At 35.0% G+C, this 22,767-nt stretch overlaps 2 long non-coding RNA genes across 3 annotated transcripts in view; one reads left to right on the top strand and one right to left on the bottom strand.

Annotated features, from left to right (window-relative positions):
* Positions 1–17,335, bottom strand: part of LOC134473910 (uncharacterized) — a 30,703-nt gene extending 13,368 nt beyond the window's left edge. Inside the window, exons 1-2 of the long non-coding RNA XR_010044392.1 lie at positions 17,107–17,335; positions 15,300–15,634 (exon numbers count right to left, since the gene is read on the bottom strand). This is a non-coding gene — a long non-coding RNA (uncharacterized LOC134473910). The remainder of the gene's footprint in view (positions 1–15,299; positions 15,635–17,106) is intronic.
* Positions 1–22,472, top strand: part of LOC134473911 (uncharacterized) — a 32,535-nt gene extending 10,063 nt beyond the window's left edge. The window contains exons 1-2 of one of the 2 annotated variants that reach the window (XR_010044394.1): positions 12,228–13,675; positions 14,190–22,472. This is a non-coding gene — a long non-coding RNA (uncharacterized LOC134473911). Of the gene's footprint in view, positions 1–12,227; positions 13,676–14,189 lie in introns of those variants that run through there. The other variant, XR_010044393.1, reaches the window with a different exon arrangement.
* Positions 22,473–22,767: the final 295 nt, after the last annotated feature.

A 22,767-nucleotide genomic window follows, 5' to 3' on the forward strand; every position in this document is an offset into this window, starting at 1 on the left:
GGGCAGAAAGCAGGTAGGCTTGATGCTGGCTGCTTACTACTTGCTGCTTCCTGCCTCACCTGCCATGGATTCCTCCGCTTACCCCTCTGCCTTGCCGACAGCTGACCACAGACTGAAACCTCTACAAACTATGAGCTAAAGTAAACCTTTCCTCCTTGAACTTTGGGTATCGGGTATTTTGTCTCAGTTACAAGAAAAGTAGCCATGATAACAATAATAGTAGATCTCAGAATATTTAAGTTGAGTGAACAGAGTTAAAAAATACTACAGACCTAATTACTCCATTAATATTAAACCCTTCAACATGTTAACTGTTCTACAGCAACAGAAAGCAGATTATTGGTTTCCTGGGTGCTGCATAAGGAAAGGTCTGGCAGGATGGAGTGAGGCACTGGGGAAACTTCTAGAGATGATGAATATGTTAATCTTGAGGGTAGTAATGGTTTTGCAGGTATTTACATTTGTCAAAATTTATCAAACTGTACACATTATAATATATAGAATTAAACCTCAATAAAAAATATCCATAAGAAAGTGTTATATAAAAATCAAGTTGTGGTCAAAGAGAAATTTTGTGGTCTTTACCTTAGTAGTACAATTTAGGGGTTCCTGAAAAGTGATTCAAGGGGCCCTGACTCCTGTATGCAGAACTTGAGTGCCGTAGACTACTTATAGTCAGTTACTGGTACTTGAATCCACTAACTTTGGGGGTGTGTTAGTCATCTTCACAGTACTACAGTGAAATAACTGAGGCAATAAATTTAGAAAAATAGAAGGGTTTATCTCACAGGTTACACGTTCAAACCCAACAACCAGGCAAATCATCGCTTTGTCCTCTGATAAGAGTGTCAGATGGCATTGGCAAGAACACAGTTTGGAGTGAGAGATTCCTATGTAAACCAGAAAAAATAAAAAAAGGGGTGGGAAATAGAGACAGAGACACATGGAGAGACTCCACCGCCCCACAGTCCCCTCCAAGGCCACACCCTCAGTGACCTAAGGACTTCCCATAAAGCTCCAGCTCAAAGAGTCTATAGGGAAGGAGTGAGACCAAGACGGCAAAGTGTTAAACACTAATATAATAATTCCCTATGTATAAGAAACACATTTAATTCAAAAAGAAATTCATAGACTAAAAAAGAATGGAAACCAATACTTCATGTGACAGGAACCCAGAACAAAGCTGGGCTAACCATTATATTTACAGACACAAGGAATTTTAAGCCAACACTGATTAAGAAAGATAAAGAAGGTCACCACATCCTTGTAAAGAGAGCAATCCAAGAGGAAGAGATAACAATCACAAATATATGTGCAACAAATACCAGTGCACCTGTCTAAAACAAATACTAATGGGTATAAAAAATAAAATAGGCCCTAATACAGTTGTATTGGGAGATTTCAATATCCCACTGTCACAGAAAGACAGATAAATGTCACAAAACATCAAGAAAATATTAGAACTAAATTTTTGAACCTATGGACTTAGTAAATGTCTACAGAGCATCCCACTCCACAACCTCAGAATACACACTATTCTCAGTTGCACATAAGATGTTCTTCAAAATAAACCACATACTAGCTCATAGAACATACTTAAGTGAATGCATAGGAATTGAAATTATCACATACATATTATCAGAGCATAGTGAAAGGAAATTGAAAATCCATGGCAAAAGAAACCTCAAGAACTTCATACACACATGGAAATCAAGCAGCACCCTCCTGAAAAACCAACTGGTCACAGATAAAATTAAAGAACAAATTAGATGTTTTTTTACAGTTGAATGATATTGACAATACAGCATACCAGAACTTACGGGACATAATGAAGTAGTCCTAAGAGGAATATTTATAGCAGTAAATATCTACATCATGAGAACAGAGCAATGCATATAAATAATTTAATTGTGAACCTTAAACTTCTAGAAAAAGAACAGGCTAAACCAAAAGCTTGTATGAGAGAGGAAATTTAAAAGATCAGAGAAGAAATTAATGCATTTAAGACTTGAAAACAAATACAAAGAATCAATAAATCAAAGAGTTGGTTCTTTAAAGGATTAAATAAAATTGACAAACCCTCACCCAGGCTTACCAAAAGAAAAAAAGGAAAGAAGAAAAAAACGGGAAGAAAAAACTCAAATCCACACAATTTGGAATGAAAAGGATGAAAGCAAAATGTACCCTTCAGAAATTCAAAAGATCATCTGTACGTACTTTGAAAACTTACATTTTAATAAGATGGAAAATCTAAAAGAAGACAGATCCTAGATATATGTGCATTACCAAAGCTGAATCAAGAAGATATAAAAATCCTATGTAAGCTAATATCAATTAATGAAATCCAAGATGATTAAAAACCTACCAAAAAAGAAAAGGTGCTAAGGGACTCACTTTTGAATTCTATAAGAAATTTAGAGGCTACTACTCCAAGAAATTTAACACTATTACTTCTCAAACTCTTTAATGAAATTGAAAGGGAAGCAATATTCCCAAATTTATTCCTGGAATCAAGCTTTACTCTGATACTAAAACCACAGAAGGACCCAACAAAGACAGAGAATTACAGGCAAATTTCCATAATGAACATAAGGGCAAAAATCTTCAAAAGATACAGGCAAATATAATGCAACAAATCATGAAAATTATACACCATGATCAAGTCAGAATGGTTCAACTTAACATAAATTAGCACATGTAATATACCATATTAACAGAGCCAAGGACAAAAATCATATGAACACCTCATAGATGCAGAAAAAGCTTTGACAAAGTTCAGCTTCATCACGACCTGATAAAAACCATGGATGACAACCAACATCATACTACATGGACAAAAGCTGGAAACTTTCTCTGTAAAATCAGGAGCAAGATATGGATGGCCACTGTTTCCACTCTTACTTAACATCATCCTGGAAACTTTAGCCAGAGCAATTAGACAAGGAAAGAAATGAAAAGCATAACAATAGGAAAGGAAGAAGTTAAATTATCATTATTTGCAAGTGGACATGATACTCTACATATAAGATCTCAAAAACTCTCCTGAAAAACTGATTGATTTAGCTGGCTACAAAGTTAATACTCAAAACTCAATAGCCTTCCTGTACATGCATAACAAATTCTCTGAGAAAAAAATCAGGGAAACAACATTCACAGTGGCATCCAAAAAAATGAAATACCTATGAATCAATCAAACAAAAGACCTCTACATTGAAAACTACAGTACTCTGAAAAAGAAGATTAAAGAAGATATTATACAATGGAAAGACATCCCTTCCTCTTAAGTAGGAATAAGCAGTATAGTGAAAATGGCCATACTTATAAAACTTTTTTTTTTTGGTCTTTTTCATTTTTATCGGTACCAGGGATGGAACTCACGACTGCCTGCTTGCAAGGCAGGCGCTTATGCCGCTGAGCTAAATCCCCAGCCCCAACTTATAAAACTTTTATATAGATTTAATGCAATCCCAATCAAAATTCCAATAGCATATCTCACAGAATTATAGAAAACAATCCTAAAATTCATCTGGAACCAGAAGATATCTAGAATAGCAAAAGCAACTCTGGACAACAAAGGCAAGACAGGGGTTATCACAATCCTTGGTTTTAAATTATACTATAAAGCTATTATGATAAAAACAGCACAATACTGGGGTGAAAATAGACCTAAAGATGGTGGAAAAGATAAGAAGGTACAGAAATAATTCCAGACACAGTAAGCCACCTTATCTTTGACAAAGGTGCCAAATACATTCACTAGAAGAAAGATAGCTCTTTAATAAACAGTTCTGGAAAAACTATCCCTGCACATTGTAAAAATTAACATTGGACCCATATCTCTCACTATGCACTAAACTAAATTTGGAAAGGATCAAAGATCTGATATTAAAACAAAAACATTAAACCTGCTGGAAGATAGAGTAGGTAAAACTCCTGAAGTCATTGGTGTAGGCAAAGACTTTATGAATAAAACCCTGATTGCACAGGAACTATCACAAAGAATCAACAAATGTTACCTCACCCTACTGAAAAGCTTTTGCACAGCAAGTGAAACCACCAACAAAGTAAAGAGAAAACTCACAATGTAGGAGAAAATGATTACCAGTTGTTCCTCAGACAAAGGATTACTATCAAGAATATATAAAGAACTCAACAAAATCAGGCCTCCCAAATTTAAAGATCCAATCCAAAAATGGACACCTGAGATGAATACACACTTCTCAGATGAAGAAATGCACACAGCAACTAAATATATGAAAATGCGTTCAACGTCACTGGTTGTTTGAGAGATACAAATTAAAACTCTGAGTTTCAACCTCACCCTGGAAAGAATGGTTATTATCAAGAAATCAACTGACAAATGCTGTTGGGTCAGTGAGAAAAAAAGGAACACTTTTCTGCTGTCGGTAGGAGTGTAGACTGTTGTAACCACTGTGGAAATCAGTGTGGAGATTCCTCAAAAAACTATATTGGAGGTCCCATTTGACCCAGCTAATCCCCTTTTAGGTGTCTTCTAAGAAAAATTAAAATATCGTACCACAGCAAAATATGTGTACCCATGTTTATAGCAGCACAATTTGTAGTAGCTATATCTTGGAAACAACCTAAATATCCATGAACTGAAGAATGGATAAAAAAGATGTGATTTTTATACAATGGACTACTACTCAGCCATAAAGAAAGATAAACGAGACTTGTACAGGTAAATGGATGCAACTTGAGATCACACTCATAAATGAAATAAATCAGACTCACATATGTAGACATCATATTGTTACCCTAGTGTTAGAATCTGAAAGAAATTACATATATATAAATATATATAATAGTTAAGAAAGTTATATTACTAATTTCTCTTAACTCATTGAAAAGAAATATTTGTGCTAAATATTGTTTAAAGAATTAAATGCAGATAATTTGTACTCTGAGTATAACTAATTTAAAGATAAAAATATGCAACATATTAACCATTGTTCCCTTTGAATTCTCTTGTTGAAATTTTGCTTTATTTTTTAATCTTAAAAATAAATTTTAAAAAATATTAGCTGGTCTATTGTATTTAATGGGAGTGGCTTATAGCTTTAAATCAGCTATATAGAGAGGACTGTGTTCCAAAAATCCAACTTTTCTAATAATTGAAATTGTTGAAGTGGATGAAATGACTCAAAGTTAGAATGCAGAGGCAGAGAAAAATGAGTGTATAATCATGTGGGAAATATTTGAACTTAAAAGGCAAGAGATGGAAGAGGAAGTAGATAAGAAAATTGAGAAGTAATACAGAGGTGGGAGAACACCAGGAAATGTGGGGGTCACAGAAGTTAAAAAAGGAAATGTTTTCAAGAAAGGTTTATCAAATGTTAAAGCTACGGGAAAGAATTTCAAATACTGTGCAAGACGGAGCCACTGGGTTCGACAATAATGAGTTTGTGCTGTCCTTTGAAAGAACGATCTCATCACACAGGTTAGGGAGCAAGTTCTATGAGGCTATGAGTGCGTCCCTAACATGCAGGCAGCTGTTTAAGAAAATTAGAGATGCATGAAAAACAGAACAAGTGCACACAGTGCGGTGGGTTTTTCTAATGTTAGGAAATTTCTGAGCATGTTTCAGTACAAAGGAAGGAACCAATGCAGATCAGCTGATTAAAAATGTAAAAAAGACAAAATGAACTGTATAGACACATCTCAAAAGAGGTATAAATGATGAGTACATGAAAAAAAAAAAAGCAAGGTATGCTATATATGTGTGCCAATACCCAGAATAAAGATAACTATTATATACTGCAAACATATACTAACAAAAAATTCATTTAAAGGAAATAATGAATGCAAATATTTTCAATTTTTTGAGCTTTACTTTGCCCAAAAATTACATGGTATCGTAAACATTTGTATGCATCATTTGTAACACTTAAATTTTCCCATGAAATTATTTCAAGGTTTGAGTTCATTTTTAAAAATTGTATAAAGCAGTAAAATCTTTCATTTATTGTGTAACAATAGCTGGTGGATGTCAGCACAAATTTAATGAATACATTTCAACAAAAACATTTGTTTAGTTAATGGATGAAGTTTGGTTCTATAATTTAATAAGCATTAAATAATAATAATATATTTCTGTGTTTGGATTTATGTATCAGCTTTCCATACTTTTTTCATTTATGGAAGTCACTATAACCATGTCTCAGAATTGCTATACCAAGTGGGTATGGTGGCATACACCTATAATTCCAGCACTTCGGAGGCTGACACAAGAGGATTGCTATGAGTTTGAGGTCAGCATGAAGTACATAGTGAGTTCAAAGTTGGTCTGAATTATACGGCAAGACCCTGCCTTAAAAAAAAAAAAAAAAAAAAACTGCTATAGAATAAAATTTGTTGAAAAAATAGATATGTTTTACCTGATTTAAACATTATATAATGGCACTATAGCATTACTTTATTTCACAAAAGAAAATATTTTATACATCTTTTTTGAAAACCAAAATTTAGATCAGTGCCATTTTTGGATTGCAGGAAGAAAGAACCAGGCCTCACCAGGAGGTGATCTATGCCTGGAAACCAGTACCATGCATGGGCCATGAAGTGGGGACAGCCACACCTAGCCCTCTCTCTGTGAATCAGCACTATTCACAGAGTGCAGAGGCAGAGAGCCAGGCTTCACAAGGAGGTGATCCCTGCCTGGAAATCATTTTCATTGTTTTGTTGGATTAACTTTTATTCTCTTTTGTTTTGTTTATGTTAAATCTGATAGCATGAGCAGCTATTTAAAAGACAACAAGACATTTTATGGTAGCAATTTTGGATTTATTATTGGCTTTTTCTGAAGTCCTTTATTGCAGTCATTGTTTTGTTTTCATTGTTTCTATTCTATTTTGTTCTGTTTGATTTTTACTGTGTCTGAAGGTATCTGCAGCTATTTTGAAGACGCCAAATGGCATTACGGTAATTTTGTTGATTGTGTAAAGTTTTGAAGTCCTGTATCACTTATACTGGTTTATTTTGATTGGTTTTATCCAGTTTTATTTTCATTGGTTTTATCCTCTTTAAAATAAAATAAAAAAAGAAAAAGTTTATTTTTAATTTATATATCAATTTTTCTGAGAAATCAAAATGTTTTGAACCATTCATAAATAAAATATATTATAACTTCACTTCTTTACTATTTACTTCATCCTTTTATTTAAATTTTATGAATATTGTACTAATTTGCTTATATTTAAAATCTGAAGTTGGTGAAGTTCTTATTTTAAAAAGTTTCATTATTTATAAATTGGTAAAGAATAATATCCATTCTTTTTCTCTCTTATTACTTACCTTTTTCCTATTAATGCATTTTAAGTAATCAGCTTTTAAAAACAATAATTTATTTTGCGTGTAGAAAAAGTTAACCAACACATACAGAATGAACTAAGAAGAGAATAAGTTGACATATTTTAAAACTTGTAAATTCTTGGAAAGCTAAAGTGAAATAAAATGGACTAGAAATTACACGAAGTGGGAGAAATGTTTATTAAGACTTTAATGCAGTGATGACAAACCTGTTAGAGCTTTCAGTGGTGCTGTTAGCCCACTGCAGGATGCGTGCCATAGGTTCGCCACGACTGCTTTAGTGTCTTACCAAGCATGAGACCCTTATAATGAAGAAAAGGAATGCGTTTAACATGCTACACTGAGTTACTTCACAGTGGCAAAAGATTTATGTAAAGATAAAGGTCTCTCAACCTGAGTGCTGTCAGATCCTAAGGTTTCGAACTTGATTATGAACTACACTGTACTTGATAAATGGGTTACTTGTAAATTGTCACAACTTTGTGTTTACTAAGGAAAGAGAGAATGTAAAAGAAAGTAGAGGTCCAAAGGAACGATTAAAACATCATAAACATACTGTTTTCTGTTCTCATTTTGAGCCCATAGCTCTTGTTCCAGAATTATCAAAGCTCTTTTCCTCAGGCTTTTTATTCAGTTTTAAGGGGCAACACTGTAGAGATCTACCATTCTAATTTAGCCTTTAGCCCTGTAGCATCTCTTCTGCACCTATCTGAAAAACTTTCAAAGATCCAGTTCCTATAACACCCCTTTTATGACAATATCCATAACGCATCTAGAATATTTTTTGTAAACAAAAAATTGTCAGTAATGTTTGTCTTAGCAATTGGGTTATGAGCACTGCCAGGCAAAACATATACTTTATTTACCTGTATATGCCTCATGCTTAATCTAAACCAGTTAATTATTGATAACTATCTAGTAAATGAAAGAGAAAGAGAAAGTGGGGAGTCAAAGAGGAAGATGGAGAGAAAGAAAGAAACTGTATGTATGTAATGTTCACAGGAGGTTTTGGAATTGTTGCAAGTTGTTACTAGGACAAACCATAGCATATTTCTTATTTAACATTCTCTATTAGGCTGCAATAGACCCAGTCCTGAATCTTGGATGAAATGAAAGCCCAAGGGGCAGCCAAATATAGAAAGAAGCAATAAAATTTGGCACTAAACCATTTAGAAAGATTATTAAAATCAAGTCATCAGTGCAAAGGACCTATGCAAAAAGAATCTAAGTCAAAATCAAAGAAAATGGAAGTCAGGAAAATCAGATGAAAGGAAGAGGAAGAGAGCAAGAGAAATTCCTAAGGCAAGGAGTAATTACTAGTTATTTGTGTGCCATTAATGAATGAACTTAGCATTCCTCACTAATCAGGTCCTGTAATAAGGTGCCCAAATTTAAACACTGGTTCTATTCTTGTCAGATCCCTGACTAGGCATGACATTTTCCTTGCTTGTAAGCCAAAGAAAAGATAATAAATACATACCTTAGACAACTGCTTTGAAATTAAATATGACTGCAAATCATTTAGCACAGATCTTAATGCATAATCATGTTGGTCACTATTATTAATAGCTTTTCAATCAATCTGAAAAAATAAGTAAAGGAAAACTAACAGGTGAAAAAAATCAGTTCTAGGTAGCGTAATGGTACACACTCTGCTTAGACCTCATCTTGTTTTATATATGTTATCCTAGTATCTTATTTGGTTAATATACTCTCACTACCATAAAAACTTTAAAAAATAAATGTCTATGAATATCTTCAAGACACCAAGATTAGAAATATTATTCTTAAACATGAAATAACAGAAACAAATTATAAAGAAACAATGCTAAATAATTTTAACTGTCAAAAATTTAAATTTCTGAGAAAAAGGTAAGTATCCCAAAAGATTAACACTACACAAGTAATGAAGAAAATGCACATAAAAACATGAAAGGATAATTTGCTTCTGTAATAGCACATAAGTAATTGTAGAACTAACTCTGACTTCCCAGTGGGAGTAAATAAAAAACTTGGAAAACCGCAAAGAATTTAAATCAGATAGAAAACGTCCTTCCATTGTGATACTAAACTAGATAACAATAACAACATGATAACTAGAAAATATCTAAATGCTCAAAAATTAGGTGACATGTTTCTAAATAACCTATGGGTCAATAATTAATAAAAATGGCATGATGTCAAGCATATTAAAATATGACACATCAAACACCAAGAAGCAGCTAAAGTTATACATTGAGGAAAATTTATAGCGTTAATGAGTATATTAGAAAAGAGAAATTGAAAATTAACAAAAAATTTTAAGTAATCTAAGGAATCCATTTTAAAACACTTGAAAAAAATTAAAACCAAATAAAGCTAAGAAAAATCATAAAAGTAAAAGCAAAATGAAAGAAAATGGGTTATAGAGTAAATTAACAAATCCAAATGTTATTTCTTTAAGAAAGCTTTATGAAAGTGATAAACTTATATTAAATTTTTAAAGATAAAAATCGCTAATATCAGAGGTAACTGCTAGAGATGTTTATTTCAAAAAGAAATTTAAACTCAGAGAACACATAAATTTTCTCTACTAATGTAATAAATGAAAAAAAATATTTTAATAGACATGAAAAAACATTTGATAAAATTCAATATCAATACAATACTGCTCTCCCCAGACTAGAGTCAAATGGCAGTTTCACTAATCTAATTTTAAAGTAACCTACAACAAGCATTATATTTATTATTTTTCATGGTGAAATATTGAGAGCTTTCCTCCTTGGATCCCAGATGAGACAAGACTGTTATGTCATTTTTTTCAAGACAGAGAAGTGAAGTGAGGATCACATTTGGGTTAGAAATGCATGTTTATCTTAAGTATCTGAATGTTTGTTTTCCTGGGGCGTGAGAAAGAAAAACAAAAGAGGACGAGAAGATATACCTCCAAATCATCTTTTTTTTTTTTTTTCCTATTAGCAGGAAAAGGAATTTGAAAGACAGAAAAATGTAAGTAGCACCAGAGGCTGGTGTTAAAATATAGGTGCCCTTGGTGTGAGACGGAGCGGGGCAGGAAGCCAAGGTGATTTAAAAAGGCAGACCGGAGCCTGGGAAATGAAACACTTGAGACTGAAAATGGATATTTTTTAAACGTTCTATGTTTTATGTCTGACTTCGGTTATATATTTTTTATTAATCTGCAATAAATGTTCCCAAATCCTAGTACAAATTATATTATTTGATTTTCAGCTGAGTCAGAACTAGGAATTGTCTATGTTGAATAGGACAAAAAAATCAAACTAAAGAAATGAAGGGATTCTAATTTCTTTCAGAGCCTCTTTTTCCTCCATTATCACAACAAAAATTGTCAGTCATACCCAAAATTTAACGGGTACATATAATCATAAACAATAATTAATCAATGCAATAGAAAAGGCATAATGCCCAATGACAATTTTTAAATTTATATTTTCACTGATCATGACCCACATTATAATCATTAATAACATTTATACAAAACAACTTCAATACTTGGGTTTCGAGTATGGTGAATATTATTCTCTGTTGTGGATCGTACAAGTTGACACAAACCAGTAATTTTTCTAGTAGAATCTTTACACTTGGTGGTTGTGTCTATATTTAGTCTCATTTGGGGGTATTGATAGGTTCAATTAAAAATTCAGCAGCAGAATTGTTACGCAGACAAAATAGCTACCACATTACGTGTTACATTTAGACATGTTAGCATCTTAGAGACAGAAATTCTTGGTAAAATATAGGGCTCCTAGCTATACCCGAAGTCAGTAGGATAGACTAAAATTCTGGATTTAATCACAAATGGGCCATTAAAGCTAACCATATAAAAAAATAAATAAAACCACCAAATCTGTTGGCTGAGTTTTGCCAGTACAGGGGAACTGAACCATACCAGCTAACTATAATCAAGACTGTAAACTGCCTGTTATTAAATTGTTTTTCCTGTGGTAAGCAAACAAAGATACATTGAAGGAAGGCGGGTAACAGCCTCAGCTCCTGATTCATTCTGCAGACTTTATGGAGCCAAATTGCATGTTGCCAATCAATACAGAGCCACACAGTCGTTTTTAAATGTCTTGCCACAGGAACTGGCTTGCAGCCACCATAGGAGAGAGGTAAAAGGAAGCTGGTATCGGAGGAAGGGACCCAATTTGTTTCCTCTCCAAAAACTGCTTATTTGTGTGTTTTGCTTCATCAGTATTTTGAAACTCAAAGACCCTAATGTAGGAACTCTTACAACAGTTTTATTCTTGAAGACAATTCTGATAAATTCTATTAAGTCCTTCATCTCTACATATATGCATCAAAAAATTAAAAGGAGGGAAGATCCAGCTGTGATTTACCACATTTCAAATGTCTGCTTCATGGTTTTAAATTTTATTGTTTTCTATGCTTTTGGAATTGTCCATGCCGTGGTAAGTTTTTCAGTGTGTAGCTTATTTCTATCTATGCCCATCCAAGAGAGATTCAGTTTTTAAGATTCCATAATATCAAAGAATAAAAGAAAATGAAACAAGAAAACAATTTGGATAGGAATTTGAGTATGTTTAGAGCTCATTTTCTAAGCAGGGCGCTGTGGCACACTTCTGTAATCCTGGCATTCAGGAGACTGAGGCAGGATGACCACTGCAAGTTTGAGGCCAGCCTCAGCTACAAGGTGAGTTCAAGGCCAGCCTGAGCTGTATAGCAAAACCCTGTCTCAAAAAGACAAATAAATAAATAGAAAATATTTAAGTATTAAAAAAAGAACTCATTTTCTTGCTGTGTACTTGTTTTAATATACTCACAAGAATATGGTATACTTGATATTTTATAATGAACTTTTAATAAATAAATCTAAATAAGTCATTAGATACCTTTAGTAATAGAAGAACATATCTATCAAGAAAGCCATTATCAGTAGCAATAAGAAGTGAAACATTTGTGTATAATTATGCATTTGGGGATAATTTTATAAACCAGAAGGCTGGGGTTTTTTTTATAATTCTGTACCTTCTAAAGAATCTTGCATAAATAATAGATTTCCTGCCTCATTCTGCTATGTAAAATGAAAATTCTTCACTAATACCATCTAAATATGTATTGATAGCCCTCATCTTGCATTTTTTACCTTTTTGTAATAACTCAGGTCTCTGCAAGGTTAAGCAGGTGTATCTAGGAGTGAAGTAACACGGAACTTTGTCTTCCTTATTATTTCTCATTCTAGATGTATAAACATTTATCAATTTTTCTCTCTGGGAAACATTATATCTTCCAAATATTTCCAATAAATTTAATAGTGATCCACAGGACGTCCATTGGTCATCAGAAAGAGGTCCATCAGTTGTGCAGATGAGGGGAGGATGAAGTATAGTTATATATCTAGAAGAGTAAGGGGGAGTTTCTTTCCATCTAAATTGCAAAATGCCTTTAAAGCACATCCAAATGTACATCTCTGCTAAGCTCTGGAGCTAAGATACTGCTCCGAAAGTTTGCAGTGGAAATACTGATGCTTGAGTAGGTGCTTCTCATTTCGCTCACTGATGTGCAAATAACATTAAGTCCTGCCTTAACCCACAGCTGTGAAAAGCTGTGTGGTGCAGTGTGTTATTTCTCACATCGAGTTTATACAGACCTCTGGAGACATTTATGGTTGCAGGTTCTAGGAAACCAGATGATAAATATTGGGGGGGGGGCGGATCTTTTGGACAAGCTGTTATAAGTAGTTGAAGCTCATGCGTAAAGTACTGCACTAAACTTGTACAATTGCAAAGATAATTTTAAAATGAAAAGATTTTATTCAGCAGGATATGCAGAGTTGCAGTTTCCTGCACCATCCCAGGTAGGTCATTTCTGCCACACCAGAGGCTGCCTTGGTGAGGGACGCTGAGAAAGAGGGCAGGAGAGAAGTAATACCAAGCTTCTGGCTACCCACCTTTCTAGCACTGCAAAACCTATTCAAGTCCTGCACAAAAATCTCTGTTTTAAATGGTCAAAATAATGCCACTGAGCCAATGTTGCAGAGACTGTCTTTAAAGATTAAATATGATAATGTAGATAAAATCTCTTTGTCAACTGGGAAAGAAGGAAAAATGACGTAGGATTTTTTCACTTACTTATCCTTTTATTTACCTGTGTTGAACACTTGCCGTGTGGTGTGTTGCCATTAGGAATGATTCTTCTTTTGGAGAAGTATACAGGCTAAAGATATAGAAATTACTTTACTGATTGCAATGAGTCCATATCTATGATACATATTTGTGTGGAGTTCATCAAAGCCCTTTGAAGAAATACCAGAACTCAAACCACAGGAGACAGCTCAAGAAGGGAATTTCTGGACAGAGACCTAGAGGTAGGAGCACAATTCATTTCTAACAGGAAGATCATGTTTGAGAAATAGAACTTTGAGTAGCTGACATAATTACATGCTTTTCTCCAGCACTGTTGAACATAGGATAGAAAGATCATCAGACCTTTTGAGAACGGAGGTTTTGATAGGTGATTGTAAAGAGGAATTTGAACATATGAATGAAGAAGTGACTTCCTGCAAAGAGCATGGACTAAAAGAAGACATGAAGGAAGCCACTGACAAAACCAGTAAAGTCAGGGACGGGACACAACAGCAGGGTGGGACATTTGCCCAAGACAGATACCAAAGATAGAAAATAGGTGAGGATTTGGAACATAAAAATAGAGATAAAAGTCGTGGGGTGTCGAGAGACAGGCCATAAAGCAATCTGCATACTAGCATCCTGGTTTTGTAAAACTAAATACTTAGAAGGCTACACAACAAAATATTAATGGTGGTTATTGCAGGGTGACAGAATTATGAGCTGGTTTTATTTTATTTTCCCTGTCTTCTACAGTTTTCAAATTTTCTTCATTCAATATATATGGCTTTGGTAATTGATGGAAAATTAAAAACAGATGTGGGAGCCCAGCAATATGGGAGTGACATCAAACAGGTAATTAAAGACAGTCCCCAACCTGAAGAAATGGAGAATGATATCCGGCACTAGGTAAGCATCACAAACAGCCTCGAAGGTGAGCTGATTTCCACCTTACTGTGCTTCCTGCAGGTCCCCACTGCCATTTACCTTAATGCCTCTGTCACCAGGAAACACACCCTGCAACTCTCACAGTGAGAAGCTCACCAGCCAATAGGCGTGCACACCCACACCCTTCTGCACTTCCTTTCTCTTAAAGTGACAGGAAGTCTTTAATGCCATTAATATGGGTGACCACATCCAGCATGCCTCCGAGCATTTATGCACAGCTGCGGATAGTTTTGCCTGTGCCCTTTTCTGGCACACCATAGGTTTTGGCACTGGCTAGTGTATTGGAAAGTCTAACGTGGTTCTAGAAGAGTCCTTGTTGAATAATTCCCATTTTCCTCTCCATCTTCCTTCACCCCTACTTCCCTTTCAATAAAACACTTAACAGAGAGAAGTTTATTCCCAGCTCAGTTCTGAGATATGAATAGTAAAAGGACAGCAGATGAACCCTTGATTAAATTTCGGTAATGTTCCTCTGAGTGATTTATCAGTGCCATTACCCAGGCAACTGAAAATTTCTTTCCCAAAATCAATCCTCCTGAATTCCATGGGCTTTCCCCCTTCTACTCCTCTGGTAACCCCTGTTATCTAAAATCCTAATTTCATATCCACTGTGATACAGAGCATGAGAGTGGCTCACTTATATTTATCTTAAATTCAGTTTAAAGAAATAATGACAGGTACAATATATAGCTCACTCTAGTTTTTATGAATTTTTTTTTTTTTTGCTTGCTTTCTTCTGCTCCTAGCTCCTTGCAATCTGTGGTTGTTGTTTTGGATGGTTTATTTTGTCACATCCAATAGCAAATTTATTTTTCTTCTTTAGCCTTATATTAGGCCCTGGAAAGGCAAAATCATTTTGTTGAAGCTATAGATTTACCTTTTTAGTTTCAGCTTAGGTAAGTTGCACCTTATACTCACCTCTTCTGTTCGGTGAACAAATTTTCTCTGACCCAGCTTCAGATTTTCTTTGCCAGACCACTCATCTTCAATTTTGTCACTTAGTGCAGCATTCAACTGGAAAATGTCACTCGCATGAGTTCTACAAGTTCTGGAGCTCTTAAAGGAGTTCAGACAGGAGCACCAGGAGTCCTATTAGCCTAGGACGGTGCAGCATAAACAGGATCCTGACTCTGGATCAGACAGACTTGTGGTCAAATTCTTTCACTGCCACATTTTACAAGGCTGTGTGATCTTTACAAAATTAGCTGCAGTGGTACCGCAGTTCCTCAAATTAATTCTTTCTGTGATTTTGCCTGCAACCAAATAGAACATGAGTTTCTCTAAATAAAAGTAGGATTAGAATCACTTGACAAACTGTTTTGAGGGGTTAAGGACGTAATGTGTACACAGTTCCCAGTCCGAGAACTTGCCATAATGAGAGGTAGTTGACTTCTTTCCCTCATACCATCCACTTGAGAGTGACTAACTGCTCATCTGCTAGGGTTAAACCATAGTCTTAGCACATCCGTAACCTAACTTTAAAGGAACAAGCCCAAAATTAAACAGCACTGAGACAGAAATATGGTCCTGCCTAAAAACTTAGACAAGGGTTATGAAGGGGAGGCCAAACATTCCAATATACTAACATTTCTTGAGAGTGAGCCAAGGCCATATAAAGGCAGATCTAAGCACCCAACTGATCCTAAAATTAACCTGCTTTTCTGCGATACCGAAGAACCCAACTTTTACCCCCAACTCAGTCAAGACTCCTAGAATCCTAGGAGCCTAGAACTAAGCCTCATATGAAATTATGTATGTGGGGAGAGGGTGAATAAAAGATAGCTATTGAATTTCCAGGAAGAGAAAACAATGATTGTGTTGCTGCCACCTTCCTATCCTGTCTTGCACATCCAGTGAAATCATTAACCTCTCATAGAGACACAAATATTGCTAACAAGAGAATACTATTCCTCCTGACGTCAGAGACTGGTGTAAGACAATGTGGCTGGAGCGGCCAGCTGGGCACGATCTGCCGAATGAAGAAGCTCATTACCCACCGGGTGCAAAGCAGCAGCTCCCGTGTGGAGGGGAGGTCAAGCAGAGCTCTGCACCCTACCAGTTTTGTAATAGGAGAACACACTGACCTGGCCCGTGATACTAATCGCCTGACTCGTGAACAAGCCCACCTAGCACCTGGCCCAGTCGTCCCTCAGGAGCTCAAGTGGGACCACCTGGATCAGCTGGCAAAGAAACCATAAAAGGATCGCGGCAATCTCCTTCATGACGCGATCTTCTCGGTTGGTTGGTTTGTTTGTTTTTGTAGGGGTTTGTTCTGTGTGCAGGTGTACCGCCTCTTTTTCCTTCTAAGCACTTTTTTTCTCGTTGGTCATTTTTTGGAGGTGCTTCTTTTCCATTTCTTATTTTGCTTTAAGTAAATGTTAATGTACTTTCACCAATTGTTTGTTGCAATTCATTAGATGGAATAAGAATTTGAAAATTACTTCTGGTACCCACAATACCCCGAAATACTACCACTTAAGACCTCAACAGTCTTTCAATATAATCAAATTTAAAACTTTCTAATTGAGCTAAGAAACAGAATCTGCTTTGATTTATATTTTTTAATCTAAACTTCTTGTGACCATTTCTATAGCAATGGGGGGGGTGTTTTATTTTTGGTTAAAATATCCGCAAAGAGAAAAGTTTCAGATATAACCCTATTAATAGACTCTTATGAATAAGAAATCAAAGAGGGAGATAAAAATAATGAATATGATAATCTTACCTTTGGACCTGCTGCTTCTCTGACTTGCTGGTGTAGAGAACTCCATTTCTTTTAGATTTTAGTTTTGAATGTAGGAATACCTAATTTACTAGATTAAATGATAAGGAGTGTCTGCTTCAATTTGTCACCTTTCCCTACTGGGTTGCATTGAACGAACCTAAAATTAAGGTCCATTCTACCAAGAGAGTCAAAATTTCTGAGGAAACGAGGGCTGTGAAAGTGAAACCACTTGGTGTATGTGCCACGGTCACCTCTGTAAATACTCAGCTTCCCTCCATCTAAATTCTAAACCGAGTGTAGAAATGGCTCAATTGATATCTTCACAAATATTTCCCTGATGAGGATAAAGCTAGGAATTCCTGATAAGCATATGGAAGCACTTTAGAGTCGTGATGGGCTGTTCAACAGTGGAAGTTTAAGACCAAGAAGAGGACTCAAACACATGGACTCCTGTGCTCAAGTCAGTTTCAGATTGCAAATGAGCAGTCATCTGAATTCCCAACACTCTGCATTAGGAGGATTACTGCCCCAGGAATTGGCAGTCAGGGAATGGGAAATAAAAAATCATCAGCAGGTAGTTTTACCTAAGGATTTTATATGGGGTAATGTTAAAGACACTTCATGGTTATAGACTTAACACCGAGAACTGTACCTGTTTGTTGGAATGTACGCTTGAATGAATGTATTGCCTACATCAATCAACATTGTGATATACTCAGTTTAACTTGTTTTTGTACATAATTAAATTGAATTTAAAGCTTACAGTCACTTTGTAATGTAGATATTGTGCTACCATTATACGGATGAGTCTCAGGTTATGCATCTTGCCCAAGCAAGAGACTGAGCTGTGTCTAAAAGTTAGATAGCTATGTTCAGTCATCCTGCCTTCTCCTCACCTTAGAATCAAGAACAAATAAGGGACTACTTTTTAGTGGCCCTGATGACAACAAAATTAAACTGTGATGTGTTTGTTCATGCATTTAGGCATTAAATATCTACTAAGTGCCTACTAGTGTATGCCAAGGACATTGTCAGATTCTCAAATGATGTAGACAAAGACATGAGTTCTTGTCCCAAAAGAGTTATACAAATTGATAATCATCATACCGAATGCTGAGCAGTGTTTGAGACAGATGCACTGTGGGCAGGTATGAGAGGAAATCTGTATCCTTCTCCTTCAGATTTGTCAAACAAAGGATATGAATTAAGGTGGTGGACAGTTGAAAGTACTGGGTACATTCTTAGGCAGAGATTTCATTGCTATTATCACATGATAATATCTATCTTTATGTATTGTGCACTTTGCCTCAGACACATTTGTTATTTCCAATTTTGGAAAACTGTCATTCATCCCCTGTCCAGGTTAAAAACTTTGATTTTATTTAAAGTTAAAAATTCTGTATTAGTGCCAGAGATGATAGTGGCATAGTGTGAAGTTCTGAGTTTCTGATACCAAAAAAATTGTGCTAAAACTCTCTGTTCTTAGACATTTTATTTTCTAACCTTGTGATCATTTTTGTTGTTATTACAATATCTGTCACATTTACATTAACTTTTTGAAACAAATTAGCATTTCTTAAAAGGCGATGGGATAACTTTATACAACACAAAAGAATTTCCTAGTATTCTATTCCTGTCTCTGTATCCCAGAATGAGAAGGGCTTCTACTTGCAACTCTTGAGTCACATGGAAAATTCTCAATGCCACATGAGTCTATTACACTGAGTGCAATTAATTTTTCTTTTCCTTTCTTCTTTTAATTACTAGCATCTAATTTCACCTCCGGGAATTTAATTTTTCCTATTTTTATATGATCCCATATGCTATATATAAATTCATTTTTTAAGAAAATTAAAAGTATTTTAGTAGAAGCTAACAAAAGCAAACACACACAAAGGAAATGCAGATTCTAAACATGTAGCTAATTCAAATTTACTTTCTTTTTATTTACAGTAAACGACCAAAAACTTTTGTCTGTTTATACCAAAACGTCTTTCCTGATTCCTGGATCTGGTTGTGCATTTCCTGCCATGACCAGTATAAAATAAAGAGTTTATTGTTCTAAAAAATTATAAAACTCGTTTGAAAAATAGCTAAATTATGATGCAACTGTCAGCAAAACACAAGGGAACTTTTTTGTAGCTGTAAGAGTTGGCTAGAAGTAAAGAAATGTTACTATTCAACTCTTTTCTTAGGTCTAATTGCAGTTCACTAAAACTTTTGCTAGAAAAGAGAAGACTATGATTAAAATAGTATATATAGTAGTCATGATTTTGTGCCACTTTGGTGCTATTTGTTAGAGCTGTTGGATGGAAGGATATTGACAGTAGCTAAACTTTCTGTATCCCAATATTTAATCATTTTGTCATTACAGGTCAATTTAATCATAGATAAGTAACTGTCAAGGATATGTATCAAAAAATTAAAGTCAAGCATAGCACTGTCCAATACAAACATAATATAAGCTACATATATGATTTTAAATTTAATAGTCACATTAAAAATAGATGATCAAATCAATTCTAATTCATTTTACTTAAAACTTCCAAAATACTGTTATTTTAGATGTGTTATTAATTCTAATAAAAGAGATACTTTTACATTCTTTTATGCATGCTATATTTTAAAAATTTTGTCTATTTTTGCATTTATGGAGCCTCTCATTTGGCACCAGCCAACAGTCCTGCAAGAGCTGAATGTGCAGGCATGACTAGTGGCCCCTGCATACTATGATGCAGCTTTCAAGGTTGGATTAGATTGTTTTGTTTTGTCTGACATTGACCAATTTCAGTTGTGTGTCTTGCTGATCACATTAGTAAATTAAGACCGCATAAGAAAACATATGGCTAAATAACACAAGTATGCTATGTCCATACTGACTTTTGCATGTGCATCATAAAAACAAGCTGAGAATTAAACCTTTTTGTTTTATCTGAGCTTTCTTTACAATAATATAATTTCTAAACATAATCTGAAAAAAGAAGCAGAGAATTTTCCAGTTTTCACTGTTTCAAATGCATTTCAACTCAAAGGAAAGATTTCAGTGATATTGCTTTATTCAAAGATAACTGCTTTTGTTTTGTAATTAATGTCAGCAAATACATAACTCCGAATAGTCACCACCTTGCAAAGACAAACTAAAGGGTCATAACCTATGTATAGTTCACCCCCCAGTGCTTTGAAAATCTGAGCCTCTGGCAGCCTAGCCCTGCCTGGAAGATTGTGAAGTGCTGTGGCAATGGTCCCCAAAAATCAAAAGACTGAGGTCAAACTCCGTGTCACTCAGTTGGACAGTTGGGTAATCTTGGAGACTTATATAGTCTCATCTCTGAAATAAAGGACACATTACCTTTGTCATTGGTATATAATGGAGATTATATTGGATCAGGCAGGAGAAAAATTCCTGTCCCACAGTGAATACTCGGTAAATGCTCACTATTTCAGACATTAGATAAGCAAGAAATGGCACAAATTATTGTGTAAACTTCTTGCCTTTTACATAGCAGTGATTTTCTCTATTACACATTTGATCTATCTAGGTTTTCCCGAGTCAACATCACATGATCTAAAATCAGTTGATGTTATGTTCTGTAAAGCAGAAGAAAATTTTTACTGGGGCAGTGAAGATTATTCTTTTTAAACAATCTGTTTGTTTATGTTGATCATGTAACTTCTTGATCAGTTCTTGGTAAAATTCTAGGAAGAAGTACCACCAGAGGCTTTCACTGCTTTCTTAATCAATATCAATATAATTAAAAATACAGTCCTCTAACATCACAGCTCTCAAGCTGTCAGACTTTGCCACCTCTTTAACTAACCAACAAATTGTAACTCCACCTGGGCCATATAGCTCATCTGTGTCTGTTTAACAAGGGAAACATGTTTTTCTCAAAGATTTTATTCTGGTAATCAATACAATGTGACATCACGTGAAAAACCACACACATTGGGGGAAAAAACCAGACACGGTGAACTTCCATTGGCCAAGGCTGTGATTATACTAAATTATAGCAAAGCAATCTCTGAAATTTCACATACACGGCCTAGAACACTGGGGGCAACCGTATAGCATATGTGTTATTTTTCTTTTCAGACAAAAGTTGCTAATGCATGAGTTGTTCTTTTCTAAATGAAAACCTAGTATTCAATTTTAATCATAGTGTTGGCACTTTGCATTAAATAAGTGAGTTTGGGGTTGCAGTTGGGCATGCATCCCTAAAAGTTCAACATCACTGGCCTCGAGCTTGTGCTTCTTCTGCAATGGTCACACTTTTCACTTTCGGTGTTAGAGATAATCAACAAGAGGTGCTTATCATCATAACAGGTATGTAGAAAGTTCCTGATAAATGTTATTCACTGCAGGCATATGCGTACAATGGATTTTCATAAAAAGGATGTATTCTGCTGATTGGATTTTTTATGTATCACAGGAGTTGTTGGAGACAGGCAGTAGCATCCGAACCTTTCTGTAGATATCTATTGTCACAACCAACTGGAGTTATCATCTCCCTGCAAAACTGGAAGAAATTAAAAAACGGCAACAGTAGAAGGTCTTGCTTGCAGCTTATGGAGCTTTTGTGAGTTTCTGAAGTCTGCACCCCATATTAAGATACAAATGAAAACCCTTAGAATTTCAGTAAGTCTAGTGTTTTGAATTTGTTTATAAAAATGGTATGCAATAATCCTATAATTCTGAAGTTAAAGAAACAGACTGAAAAAAGAAGCAACAGGAAAAGATACTCTGAGTATTCATCTTTTCTGGTTTCAGAACCTAAGAAGCCTACAGAGAATGGGTGCATTTGGATAACCCGGAAGTGCTGTTGCTGACTTGGAAGGTTTATGTTGTCATGTTTCACTGGTTAATATGTCACCATAATTTATGCCATTAGATTTCTTTTCTTAAAGATTAACCACTTGGGCCCGGGTATTTAGCTCAGCGGCATAAGCGCCTGCCTTGCAAGTGTGTGGTCGTGAGTTCGATCCCTGGTACCAATAAAAAAGAAAAAGATTAACCACTTACGAATATCCCTGAGAATCAGTAGAATAGCACATTTGTTTGTACTATCCTAAGTGTCGGTGAAGTAGGTGTCATTTTAACCAGACAATTCTTACAATGAATAAATTCGAAAAACTTGTCATTTTTTATATTTTCTGTTATATTATTTTATAAAAATTGATTAAAAAACTAATCAATTGTTGGTCATCCTGTACTTAAATAATTGGAATCATAAGTGGTTAAACAAAAGAATGTAGTAACAACTCACCCAGAGTTAGAGTCTAATGTCAAGGCTCATATTGAAAGTGCACCTTTGATCTTTTAGATGTAATTCTATGTCTTCAAGGGAAAATAAACGTTATAAAATGTACTTGACATATTTTGGATCAATCTAGAGATTATAAATTCCAGAAAATCACTATGTTCTCCATAGTACTGTTTGTGATACAAAGTAGTTGAATCAGGTGTCCATAAATTTTACAGCACTACAGGCAAATGCATTGGCAGAGGCAGCAGACGAGAGCACGGATTCATGTGACATGCTGGACCACAAACAGCTTTTGACAAAATAATAATATAGTAATAGAGCACTGGATGCTTTGCAAAGCAACATTGTATGTATCACTTCAACTGAAACTTACAAAACACCTGGAAGTAGGAAAGAC

This window comes from Cavia porcellus, unplaced genomic scaffold, assembly GCF_034190915.1.
Source record: "Cavia porcellus strain 051 isolate PalLab524CR breed Dunkin Hartley unplaced genomic scaffold, mCavPor4.1 scaffold_29, whole genome shotgun sequence".
In the NCBI taxonomy this organism is placed as follows: Eukaryota; Metazoa; Chordata; class Mammalia; order Rodentia; family Caviidae; genus Cavia; species Cavia porcellus.